At 46.2% G+C, this 12661-nt stretch overlaps 1 protein-coding gene and 1 pseudogene across 1 annotated transcript in view; one reads left to right on the top strand and one right to left on the bottom strand.

Moving 5' to 3' along the window:
* The first annotated feature begins 1310 nt into the window (after positions 1-1310).
* LOC129856187 (epidermal growth factor receptor kinase substrate 8-like protein 2) overlaps positions 1311-12661 on the top strand; it is a 166843-nt gene continuing 155492 nt past the window's right edge. The window contains exon 1 of the mRNA XM_055924298.1: positions 1311-1562. The gene's annotated coding sequence lies outside the window, so the exon portion shown is untranslated. The remainder of the gene's footprint in view (positions 1563-12661) is intronic.
* Positions 8402-11719, bottom strand: LOC129856200 (trichohyalin-like; annotated as a pseudogene).

Here is a 12661-nt window from a genome sequence, read left to right as displayed (position 1 = left end):
GGTCAATATAATAGACCATCACTGTCTGGTAAATATAATAGACCATCACTGTCTGGTCAATATAATAGACCATCACTGTCTGGTCAATATAATAGACCATCACTGTCTGGTCAATATAATAGACCATCACTGTCTGGTCAATATAATAGACCATCACTGTCTGGTCAATATAATAGACCATCACTGTCTGGTCAATATAATAGACCATCACTGTCTGGTCAATATAATAGACCATCACTGTCTGGTCAATATAATAGATTCTCACTGTCTGGTCAATATAATATATCATGACTGTCTGGTCAATATAATATATCATGACTGTCTGGTCAATATAATATATCATGACTGTCTGGTCAATATAATATATCATGACTGTCTGGTCAATATAATATATCATGACTGTCTGGTCAATATAATAGATCATGACTGTCTGGTCAATATAATATATCATGACTGTCTGGTCAATATAATAGATCATGACTGTCTGGTCAATATAATAGACCATCACTGTCTGGTCAATATAATAGACCATCACTGTCTGGTCAATATAACAGATCCTCACTGTCTGGTCAATATAATAGACCATCACTGTCTGGTAAATATAATAGACCATCACTGTCTGGTCAATATAATAGACCATCACTGTCTGGTCAATATAATAGACCATCACTGTCTGGTCAATATAATAGACCATCACTGTCTGGTCAATATAATAGACCATCACTGTCTGGTCAATATAATAGATTCTCACTGTCTGGTCAATATAATATATCATGACTGTCTGGTCAATATAATATATCATGACTGTCTGGTCAATATAATATATCATGACTGTCTGGTCAATATAATATATCATGACTGTCTGGTCAATATAATATATCATGACTGTCTGGTCAATATAATAGATCATGACTGTCTGGTCAATATAATATATCATGACTGTCTGGTCAATATAATAGATCATGACTGTCTGGTCAATATAATAGACCATCACTGTCTGGTCAATATAATAGACCATCACTGTCTGGTCAATATAATAGATCCTCACTGTCTGGTCAATATAATAGATCATGGCTGTCTGGTCAATATAATAGATCATGACTGTCTGGAATACTTTACCCCGCCCCCACTACGGCTGTGCTCCTGCCCTTCCCACACACTCACCTGTCAATCAGCTGCTCTCTCTCTGGCTCCTTCACGAACTGTCTTCGGTCTGCGCTGCCCGATATCAACAGCGACCACAGGAGCAAACGTATATATATATATATATATATATATGCATTTACATACCACTTTATATTAATACCAACACAGAAAATACCGCAACTTCCCGATCGCTCTGGTATCAACATAGGAGGAGGCTACGTGTCGCCTCGACCATTAACGATACTAACTAGTCGTCCACCTGCTGCGGAGCAAAGTTCGGACAGACTGACTGCTGGTCGGAACATTTGAAGAGATACTTTGTTGATTGTTGCAGTGAAATAAACGTGTTTTGGAGTGAAACGAAGATAAATATCTTTGTCAACATTGAATAAGAGAGCTTGTTCAGCGTTACCCAGGTAAGGACTATAGTTGGACTATTTTATATGACATTTCTATACCTACCCCCTTTTTCCACAGTTGTAGGTCTTTTGCATGTTTCTGGAATGGATACGATAATGTCATACATTTGACCCTAGCCGCAAGGCGTCCTATGTAGGACTAATTTTACCCTTGAGATGAAAATCGAATTTAAGGATAAATTCCGGTCCTTATTATGGAGGTATTTATTCATAATGGTAGCCCCCCCCCCCCCCCCCCCCTCCCCACAATTTATATATATGTTAGTAGCCTTGGTTTTTGGGCTGTTTCAGACTAGTGATTTAACCTGAAAATAAATTATATAAAACCATTGTATGGTTGTCGAAAATGAACACTTCTGTGCTAGTTCATTGGATGATTGATTGCTGATGTAGGAGATATTATGAGTTAACTTATATTTATTTATTATATAATTTCAATATAACACCACATTATCGCCTGAGTCCAGTGACAGTTGTGTTTATGACATTATCACCTGAGTCCAGTGACAGGTAGAGACTTGTCTTTATGACATTATTACCTGAGTCCAGTGACAGTTGTGTTTATGACATTATCACCTGAGTCCAGTGACAGGTAGAGACTTGTCTTTATGACATTATTACCTGAGTCCAGTGACAGTTGTGTTTATGACATTATCACCTGAGTCCAGTGACAGGTAGAGACTTGTCTTTATGACATTATTACCTGAGTCCAGTGACAGTTGTGTTTATGACATTATCACCTGAGTCCAGTGACAGGTAGAGAGTTGTCTTTATGACATTATTACCTGAGTCCAGTGACAGGTAGAGACTTGTGTTTATGACATTATTACCTGAGTCCGGTGACAGTTGTGTTTATGACATTATCACCTGAGTCCAGTGACAGGTAGAGACTTGTCTTTATGACATTATTACCTGAGTCCAGTGACAGTTGTATTTATGACATTATCACCTGAGTCCAGTGACAGGTAGAGGCTTGTGTTTATGACATTATCACCTGAGTCCAGATTATTGGTATTGACTTGACAGGTCTATCTCTTCGTGTGTGTGTGTGTGTGTGTGTGTGTGTGTGTGTGTGTGTGTGTGTGTGTGTGTGTGTGTGTGTGTGTGTGTGTGTGTGTGTGTGTGTGTGTGTGTAAAGCTTACCGTATGCTTCCCGGTCGAAACAGTTAGCGTATATATTATGACAACATTTTGTGACAATTTTGTTCGTTTTTGTCTTCGGCAGGTGTCGTCAGTTATTTTTTTGGAGACAAGTCGAAGTTCGGTAGCCCAAGTCTATTTGAGACTATTGAGACTATTTTGAGGAAGTGTTTCTGGCTATGTTGTTGCTACGGTGGCTCAAGAGGGCCAAACAACAGTAAAATTGCCGTTAATTTTTTCCCCTGTTTTTCAAGGGAAGGTCTTTAGGAACTATGCGAGCACAGATGTTCGCTTCTCCGAGTTCTGCTAGGAGCAAACAGAACCGCTGTGATCATCATGTGCCGTCATGGGGCGGCAGGTAGCCTAGTGGTTAGGTAGCCTAGTGGTTAGGTAGCCTAGTGGCAGGTAACCTATTGGCAGAGGTAGCCTAGTGGTTAGGTAGCCTAGTGGCAGAGGTAACCTATTGGCAGAGGTAACCTATTGGCAGAGGTAACCTATTGGCAGAGGTAGCCTAGTGGTTAGGTAGCCTAGTGGTTAGGTAGCCTAGTGGTTAGGTAGCCTAGTGGCAGGTAACCTATTGGCAGAGGTAGCCTAGTGGCAGAGGTAGCCTAGTGGCAGAGGTAGCCTAGTGGCAGAGGTAGCCTAGTGGCAGAGGTAGCCTAGTGGCAGAGGTAGCCTAGTGGCAGAGGTAGCCTAGTGGCAGAGGTAGCCTAGTGGCAGAGGTAGCCTAGTGGCAGAGGTAGCCTAGTGGCAGAGGTAGCCTAGTGGCAGAGGTAGCCTTGTGGCAGAGGTAGCCTAGTGACCCCATACAAAGTGGCTTTACACTAGCCTGGCCTTGAGACCATGCAAAGTGTTTTAACACTATCCTGGCCCATGCAAAGTGTTTTAACACTAGCCTGGCCCATGCAAAGTGTTTTAACACTAGCCTGGCCCATGCAAAGTGTTTTAACACTAGCCTGGCCCATGCAAAGTGTTTTAACACTAGCCTGGCCCATGCAAAGTGTTTTTACACTAGCCTGGCCTTGACCCCATACAAAGTGTTTTTACACTAGCCTGGCCTTGACACCATACAAAGTGTTTTTACACTAGCCTGGCCTTGACCCCATACAAAGTGTTTTTACACTAGTCTGGCCTTGACCCCATACAAAGTGTTTTTACACTAGTCTGGCCTTGACCCCATACAAAGTGTTTTTACACTAGCCTGGCCTTGACCCCATACAAAGTGTTTTTACACTAGCCTGGCCTTGACCCCATACAAAGTGTTTTAACACTAGTCTGGCCCATGCAAAGTGTTTTTACACTAGCCTGGCCTTGACCCCATGCAAAGTGTTTTAACACTAGCCTGGCCCATGCAAAGTGTTTTAACACTAGTCTGGCCCATACAAAGTGTTTTTACACTAGTCTGGCCTTGACCCCATACAAAGTGTTTTTACACTAGCCTGGCCTTGACCCCATACAAAGTGTTTTTACACTAGCCTGGCCTTGACCCCATACAAAGTGTTTTTACACTAGCCTGGCCTTGACACCATACAAAGTGTTTTAACACTAGCCTGGCCTTGACCCCATACAAAGTGTTTTAACACTAGCCTGGCCTTGACCCCATACAAAGTGTTTTAACACTAGCCTGGCCTTGACCCCATACAAAGTGTTTTAACACTAGCCTGGCCTTGACCCCATACAAAGTGTTTTAACACTAGCCTGGCCTTGACCCCATACAAAGTGTTTTTACACTAGCCTGGCCCATACAAAGTGTTTTAACACTAGCCTGGCCCATACAAAGTGTTTTAACACTAGCCTGGCCTTGACACCATACAAAGTGTTTTAACACTAGCCTGGCCTTGACCCCATGCAAAGTGTTTTAACACTAGCCTGGCCCATGCAAAGTGTTTTTACACTAGCCTGGCCTTGACCCCATGCAAAGTGTTTTAACACTAGCCTGGCCCATGCAAAGTGTTTTAACACTAGTCTGGCCCATACAAAGTGTTTTTACACTAGTCTGGCCTTGAGACCATGCAAAGTGTTTTAACACTAGCGACCATGCAAAGTGTTTTAACACTAGCGACCATGCAAAGTGCAAACAAAGTCACAAGGCCGTGCAAACATACTTTCTATAGACACACACACACGCGCACGCGCACGCGCACGCGCACGCGCCAAACAACTAGCTAGCTACTGATTGGAGAATAGCTTTTGCGTTTCTGTACTCTACTTAATGTGTGTAATGAATTCTGCTAAGTGTTTTATCTAGGTACCGATTTGTTATTTTTCTGTTGTTGTGTAGGAACGTGGCTGTGTGTTTACAGAAGAGAAATGGGTTGAAGACTAACAGATCAGGTGGACGAATCAGTGTTCACTATAGACACAGAAGAGAACACGTACTAACAACTCTATCAAAATGTAACGACTTATAGAGGAGCAATTTATAGAAAACATCCCGGGATACTGTATAGTGGATAGACCACACTGTCTCAGTAGCGAACCAGCCATCTTGAATGTTAGCAATACGAGTTGGCCCAATATAGTAACCAGCCGTCTGGAATGTTAGCAATACGAGTTGGCCCAATATAGTAACCAGCCGTCTGGAATGTTAGCAATACGAGTTGGCCCAATATAGTAACCAGCCGTCTGGAATGTTACAATACGAGTTGGGTTGGTTTCTGTGTCATTTGAGGTTGAGTCAGAACTGTCTCGTGGGATTATCTAATGACAGTACTGTATTGTTTCTGGTGCATACCACAACCCTCCGATGAGCCTTCTGGAACTCCAAACCTCATCTATTGTTGTGGTGTTTGTTCACGTCATCTTATGTTTAGTGTCGTTGCCTTGACAACTCCCTTAGCTTCGGTACCTGTTCAACGATAAGGCTTGGAACCGGAAACTAATGTTAAAAATATGAAGTTTAGAGACGTCGCTTGTCACAGGGACACAGAGACACTCTTTATAGTAGCTACCTAATGAGAAGCAGAAAAACAAAACTGAGTGTTAAAATCTGAATATAATAAGGTTTTTTATTATGAAACAATAACTGGGATAAAAAAAAGTATAGAAATGTCTCTGGTCAAAACACATAAAAATGCACATAAAATAGTACAGCCACAAACAATACTTGTATTATTTCACAACCAAAACAGGGTTTATAAAAAAACTAAACCGTGTTTTAAGTGAGAAGAAGGCATTGGTCTGAAGCCCAAAAATAAAGGAAATTCACATGAGCACCACAATGCCTACTTCATCCATGCTCCACCAAGGTTTTTCCAGCACACAGCTTTGACCTACTACAGTAGCTATGTTGGTCTATTGTACTTCAGACTATGTGTAGGCAGGTTGCTTAGGATTCAAACAAATTTTTGTCTAAATTATTTATATAAATAGTGAATAAGAGGGGACCAAGTACAGAGCCCTGGGGCACACCATTACAGACAGACAAATTAACAGACATGAGCCCATCAAATTGAGTGCACTGAGTTCTATCAGAAAGATGGTTAGCAAACTATACAACTGCATGCTCCGAAAGACCTACACTTGACAATCTCTGCCTTAGTATAGCATGATCAACTGTATCAAAAGCCTTAGAGAGATCAATGACAAGTAAGAGACACGGTGCTGTTTTTTGTCAAGGGCTTCAGTGATTTCATTTAAAACCTTCATGGCTGCTGTAATTGTGCTGTGCTTCTTCCTGAAGCCTGATTGGTACATTGATAAAATAGAGTTAGTATATAAAAACTCTTTTAGCTGTTCACTCATAAGCGTTTCAAGTATTTTCACCAGGGGTGACAGCTTTGAGATTATTTAAAAGAGTTGGTTCTCCCCCTTTTAAAAGTGGTAGGACAAATGCTGATTTCCAGATCTTTGGAGTTTCATTACATTCCAGGGTTAAATTGAACAGATATGTAAGTGGTTCTATAGGGCACAGCAGAGGCAGATGACTGGCACCACCACACCACCACTCAGCTGAAGGACCTTCACATGCTCTTGGTGCCACCTCTCAGCTAGAGGACCTTCACATGCTCTTGGTGCCACCTCTCAGCTAGAGGACCTTCACATGCTCTTGGTGCCAACTCTCAGCTAGAGGACCTTCACATGCTCTTGGTGCCACCTCTCAGCTAGAGGACCTTCACATGCTCTTGGTGCCACCTCTCAGCTAGAGGACCTTCACATGCTCTTGGTGCCACCTCTCAGCTAGAGGACCTTCACATGCTCTTGGTGCCACCTCTCAGCTAGAGGACCTTCACATGCTCTTGGTGCCACCTCTCAGCTAGAGGACCTTCACATGCTCTTGGTGCCACCTCTCAGCTAGAGGACCTTCACATGCTCTTGGTGCCACCTCTCAGCTAGAGGACCTTCACATGCTCTTGGTGCCACCTCACCACCACTCAGCTGGATAACTTTCCAGAGCAAGAGAGAGATGGGTGCAGCTCTTCAAGGTTGCCATGAGAGAATGTTCCATTAAGCCTGTGGTAGAGGCTCTCTGGAACTATATTCATATGTTCAGTCTGAGTGGAAGGGTCCAGGAAAGAGAGGAAGGTTTCTATATTAATATGTTCAGTCTGAGAGGAAGGGTTCTATATTAATATGTTCAGTCTGAGGGGAAGGGTTCTATATTAATATGTTCAGTCTGAGAGGAAGGGTTCTATATTAATATGTTCAGTCTGAGAGGAAGGGTTCTATATTAATATGTTCAGTCTGAGGGGAAGGGTTCTATATTAATATGTTCAGTCTGAGAGGAAGGGTTCTATATTAATATGTTCAGTCTGAGGGGAAGGGTTCTATATTAATATGTTCAGTCTGAGAGGAAGGGTTCTATATTAATATGTTCAGTCTGAGGGGAAGGGTTCTATATTAATATGTTCAGTCTGAGGGGAAGGGTCCAGGAAAGAGAGGAAGGGTTCTATATTAATATGTTCAGTCCGAGGGGAAGGGTTCTATATTAATATGTTCAGTCTGAGAGGAAGGGTTCTATATTAATATGTTCAGTCCGAGGGGAAGGGTTCTATATTAATATGTTCAGTCTGAGAGGAAGGGTTCTATATTAATATGTTCAGTCTGAGGGGAAGTGTCCATTCCTGTTATGAGTGAAGAGGAGTGGCTATAGATACAACTGATGCCAGAGAGGTGAGAGCAGTGGACTGGTGGGCAGCGAGGCAAGACAGGCTGCCAACTCTGGCTCGCGTTGCTTGTCTTTACTTGTTGCTTCCAACCACATCTGTAGATGTTGAGAATCTATTCTCACAATACCAGAACCTGTTAACTCAGAACAGGAGAAGCCTGTCTTAAAAAGAAGAGAGATGCTTCCTGTTTTCAAGTTCAACGGCAGTGCTGAAGAATGAACTCTCACACGGGCTCACTCCTCACCCTGCCCTGCTCTAAACATTGGACTGGACAGCACAGCTCTCTCTCTCTCTCTCGCTCTCTCTCTCGCTCTCGCTCTCGCTCTCGCTCTCTCGCTCTCGCTCTCGCTCTCGCTCTCGCTCTCGCTCTCGCTCGCTCTCGCTCTCTCTCGCTCTCTCTCGCTCTCTCTCGCTCTCTCTCGCTCTCTCTCTCGCTCTCTCTCTCGCTCTCTCTCTCGTCCTCTCTCTCGTCCTCTCTCTCGTCCTCTCTCTCGTCCTCTCTCTCGTCCTCTCTCTCGTCCTCTCTCTCGTCCTCTCTCTCGTCCTCTCTCTCGTCCTCTCTCTCTCTCTCTCTCTCGTCCTCTCTCTCTCTCTCTCTCTCTCGTCCTCTCTCTCTCTCTCGTCCTCTCTCTCTCTCTCGTCCTCTCTCTCTCTCTCGTCCTCTCTCTCTCTCTCGTCCTCTCTCCCTCTCTCGTCCTCTCTCTCTCTGTCCTCTCTCTCTCTCTCGTCCTCTCTCTCTCTCTCTCGTCCCTCTCTCTCTCTCTTCCCCCTCTCTCTCTCTCTCTCTCGTCCTCTCTCTCTCTCTCGTCCTCTCTCTCTCTCTTCGTCCTCTCTCTCTCTCTCGTCCTCTCTCTCTCTCTCGTCTCTCTCTCTCTCTCGTCCTCTCTCTCTCTCTCGTCCTCTCTCTCTCTCTCGTCCTCTCTCTCTCTCTCGTCCTCTCTCTCTCTCTCGTCCTCTCTCTCTCTCTCGTCCTCTCTCTCTCTCTCGTCCTCTCTCTCTCTCTCGTCCTCTCTCTCTCTCTCGTCCTCTCTCTCTCTCTCGTCCTCTCTCTCTCTCGTCCTCTCTCTCTCTCGTCCTCTCTCTCTCTCTCGTCCTCTCTCTCTCTCTCGTCCTCTCTCCTGCTCTCGCTCTCTCTCTCTCTTGTCCTCTCTCTCTTGTCCTCTCTCTCTTGTCCTCTCTCTCTTGTCCTCTCTCTCTCTTTCTCTCTCTCTCTGTCTCTCGCTCTCTCGCTCTCTCGCTCTCTCGCTCTCTCGCTCTCTCGCTCTCTCGCTCTCTCGCTCGCTCTCGCTCTCTCGCTCTCCTCGCTCTCTCTCTCTCGCTCTCTCTCTCCTCTCTCTCTCTCTCTCCTCTCTCTCTCTCTCTCGCTCTCTCTCTCTCTCTCTCTCTCTCGTCCTCTCTCTCTCTCTCTCTCTCTCTCGTCCTCTCTCCTGCTCTCGCTCTCTCTCGTCCTCTCTCCTGCTCTCGCTCTCTCCTGCTCTCGCTCTCTCCTGCTCTCGCTCTCTCTCTCTCTCTTGTCCTCTCTCTCTTGTCCTCTCTCTCTCTCTTGGCCTCTCTCTCTCTCTCTTGTCCTCTCTCTCTCTCTCTCTTGTCCTCTCTCTCTCTCTCTCTCTCTTGTCCTCTCTCTCTCTCTCTCTCTCTCTTGTCCTCTCTCTCTCTCTCTCTCTCTTGTCCTCTCCCTCTCTCTCTTGTCCTCTCTCTCTCTCTCTCTCTCTCTCTCTTCTCTCGTCCTCTCTCTCTCTCTCTCTCTTGTCCTCTCTCTCTCTCTCTCTCTTGTCCTCTCTCTCTCTCTCTCTCTTGTCCTCTCTCTTGTCCTCTCTCTCTCTTGTCCTCTCTCTCTCTTGTCCTCTCTCTCTCTTGTCCTCTCTCTCTCTCTTGTCCTCTCTCTTGTCCTCTCTCTTGTCCTCTCTCTGTCTCTCGCTGTCTCTCGCTGTCTCTCGCTCTCTCGCTCTCTCGCTCTCTCGCTCTCTCGCTCTCTCGCTCTCTCGCTCTCTCGCTCTCTCGCTCTCTCGCTCTCTCGCTCTCTCCCGCTCTCGCTCTCTCCCGCTCTCCTGCTCTCGCTCTCTCCTGCTCTCGCTCTCTCCTGCTCTCGCTCTCTCCTGCTCTCGCTCTCTCTCTCTCTCTTGTCCTCTCTCTCTTGTCCTCTCTCTCTCTCTCTCTCTCTCTCTCTCTCTCTTTCTCTCTTTCTCTCTCTCTCTCTTTCTCTCTCTCTCTGTCTCTCGCTCTCTCGCTCTCTCGCTCTCTCGCTCTCTCGCTCTCTCGCTCTCCTCGCTCTCTCGCTCTCTCGCTCTCTCGCTCTCTCCTCGCTCTCTCGCTCTCTCGCTCTCTCGCTCTCTCCCGCTCTCTCTCTCTCTCTCTCTCTCTCTCTCTCTCTCTCTCTCTCTCTCTCTCTCTCTCTCTCTCGTCCTCTCTCTCTCTCGTCCTCTCTCCTGCTCTCGCTCTCTCTCGTCCTCTCTCCTGCTCTCGCTCTCTCCTGCTCTCGCTCTCTCCTGCTCTCGCTCTCTCCTGCTCTCGCTCTCTCTCTCTTGTCCTCTCTCTCTTGTCCTCTCTCTCTCTCTTGGCCTCTCTCTCTCTCTCTTGTCCTCTCTCTCTCTCTCTCTTGTCTCTCTCTCTCTCTCTCTCTTCCTCCCTCTCTCTCTCTCTCTCTCTTGTCCTCTCTCTCTCTCTCTCTCTCTTGTCCTCTCTCTCTCTCTCTCTCTCTTGTCCTCTCCCTCTCTCTCTTGTCCTCTCTCTCTCTCTCCCTCTCTCTCCTTGTCCTCTCTCTCTCTCTCTCTCTTGTCCTCTCTCTCTCTCTCTCTCTCTCTCTCTCTTGTCCTCTCTCTCTCTCTCTCTCTCTCTCTCTCTTGTCCTCTCTCTTGTCCTCTCTCTCTCTTGTCCTCTCTCTCTCTCTTGTCCTCTCTCTCTCTCTTGTCCTCTCTCTCTCTCTTGTCCTCTCTCTGTCTCTCGCTGTCTCTCGCTCTCTCGCTCTCTCGCTCTCTCGCTCTCTCGCTCTCTCGCTCTCCTCGCTCTCTATCGCTCTCTCGCTCCTCTCTCTCCCGCTCTCTCCCGCCTCTCTCCCGCTCTCCCCGCTCTCTCCTCTCGCTCGCTCTCTCTCTCTCTCTCTCTCTCTCTCTCTCTCTCTCTCTCTCATCTCTCTCTCTCTCTCTCTCTCTCTCTCTCATCTCTCTCTCTCTCTCCGCTCGTCCCTCTCTCTCTCTCTCTCTCTCTCCTCGTCCTCTCTCTCTCTCTCTCTCTCTCTCGTCCTCTCTCTCTCTCTCTCTCTCTCGTCCTCTCTCCTGCTCTCGCTCTCTCTCGTCCTCTCTCCTGCTCTCGCTCTCTCTCGTCCTCTCTCCTGCTCTCGCTCTCTCTTGTCCTCTCCCTCTCTCTCTTGTCCTCTCTCTCTCTCTCTCTCTCTCTCTTGTCCTCTCTCTCTCTCTCTCTCTTGTCCTCTCTCTCTCTCTCTCTCTCTCTCTCTCTCTTGTCCTCTCTCTTGTCCTCTCTCTCTCTTGTCCTCTCTCTCTCTCTTGTCCTCTCTCTCTCTCTTGTCCTCTCTCTGTCTCTCGCTGTCTCTCGCTCTCTCGCTCTCTCGCTCTCTCGCTCTCTCGCTCTCTCGCTCTCTCGCTCTCTCCCGCTCTCTCCCGCTCTCTCCCGCTCTCTCCCGCTCTCCCGCTCTCTCTCGCTCTCTCTCTCTCTCTCTCTCTCTCTCTCTCTCTCATCTCTCTCTCTCTCTCTCTCTCTCTCCTCTCTCTCTCTCTCTCTCTCTCTCTCTCTCTCTCTCTCTCTCTCTCTCTCGTCCTCTCTCTCTCTCTCTCTCTCTCTCGTCCTCTCTCTCTCTCGCTCTCTCTCGTCCTCTCTCTCTCTCTCTCTCTCTCGTCCTCTCTCCTGCTCTCGCTCTCTCTCGTCCTCTCTCCTGCTCTCGCTCTCTCTCGTCCTCTCTCCTGCTCTCGCTCTCTCTCTTGTCCTCTCTCTCTCTCTCTCTTGTCCTCTCTCTCTCTCTCTCTTGTCCTCTCTCTCTCTCTCTCTTGTCCTCTCTCTCTCTCTCTCTTGTCCTCTCTCTCTCTCTCTCTTGTCCTCTCTCTTGTCCTCTCTCTCTCTTGTCCTCTCTCTCTCTTGTCCTCTCTCTCTCTCTCTCTCGTCCTCTCTCTCTCTCTTGTCCTCTCTCTCTCTCTCTTGTCCTCTCTCTGTTAGATTTACTGTAGGTCATACTTACATCCATACTCTTAAAGTGTATTGTATAATATTGTAGGGAGGTGAGCAGGTTGCAAAGGTTCTGGAATGTTCTAGTCAGAAATGTATTGTGCTGAACGGGTATGTAGGAAATGATGTTTGGCCGGTTACATTCCTGTCTACACCTCTTTAGGTTTTGTTTGTTTATCTGGTGGCCTGATTGACTCTTCAAACTAGTGATTCAGACATTAAGTTCTCAGGGTATTATAGTGTTACATTTATTTTTGTGAATGAAATTCTTGGATCTTAGTTTCTACGTACAAAAACATGATGTTATTGAATTCAAGTTTACGGTCTGAGTTGTATAGGCTACATTCATTCATTTTTTTTTAACCTTTATTTAACTAGGCAAGTCAGTTTAAGAACAAATTCTTATTTACAATGACGGCCTGGGAACAGTGGGTTAACTGCCTTGTTCAGGGGAACAGTGGGTTAACTGCCTTGTTCAGGGGCAGAACGACAGATTTTTACATTGTCAGCTCTGGGATTCGATCCAGCGACCTTTAGGTTACTGGCCCAACGCTCTAACCACAAGACTACACGCTGCCCCCACATTACCAAAAGTATGTGGACACCCCTTCAAATGAGTGAATTCTGCTATTTAAGCCACACCCGTTGCTGACAGCTGTATAAATCAAATTCAAA

The sequence above is a fragment of the Salvelinus fontinalis genome, chromosome 5 (assembly GCF_029448725.1).
Source record: "Salvelinus fontinalis isolate EN_2023a chromosome 5, ASM2944872v1, whole genome shotgun sequence".
NCBI lineage: Eukaryota > Metazoa > Chordata > Actinopteri > Salmoniformes > Salmonidae > Salvelinus > Salvelinus fontinalis.
The sequence above is the reverse complement of the archived record's forward strand: the minus strand, read 5'-3'. Positions and strand labels throughout refer to the sequence as shown.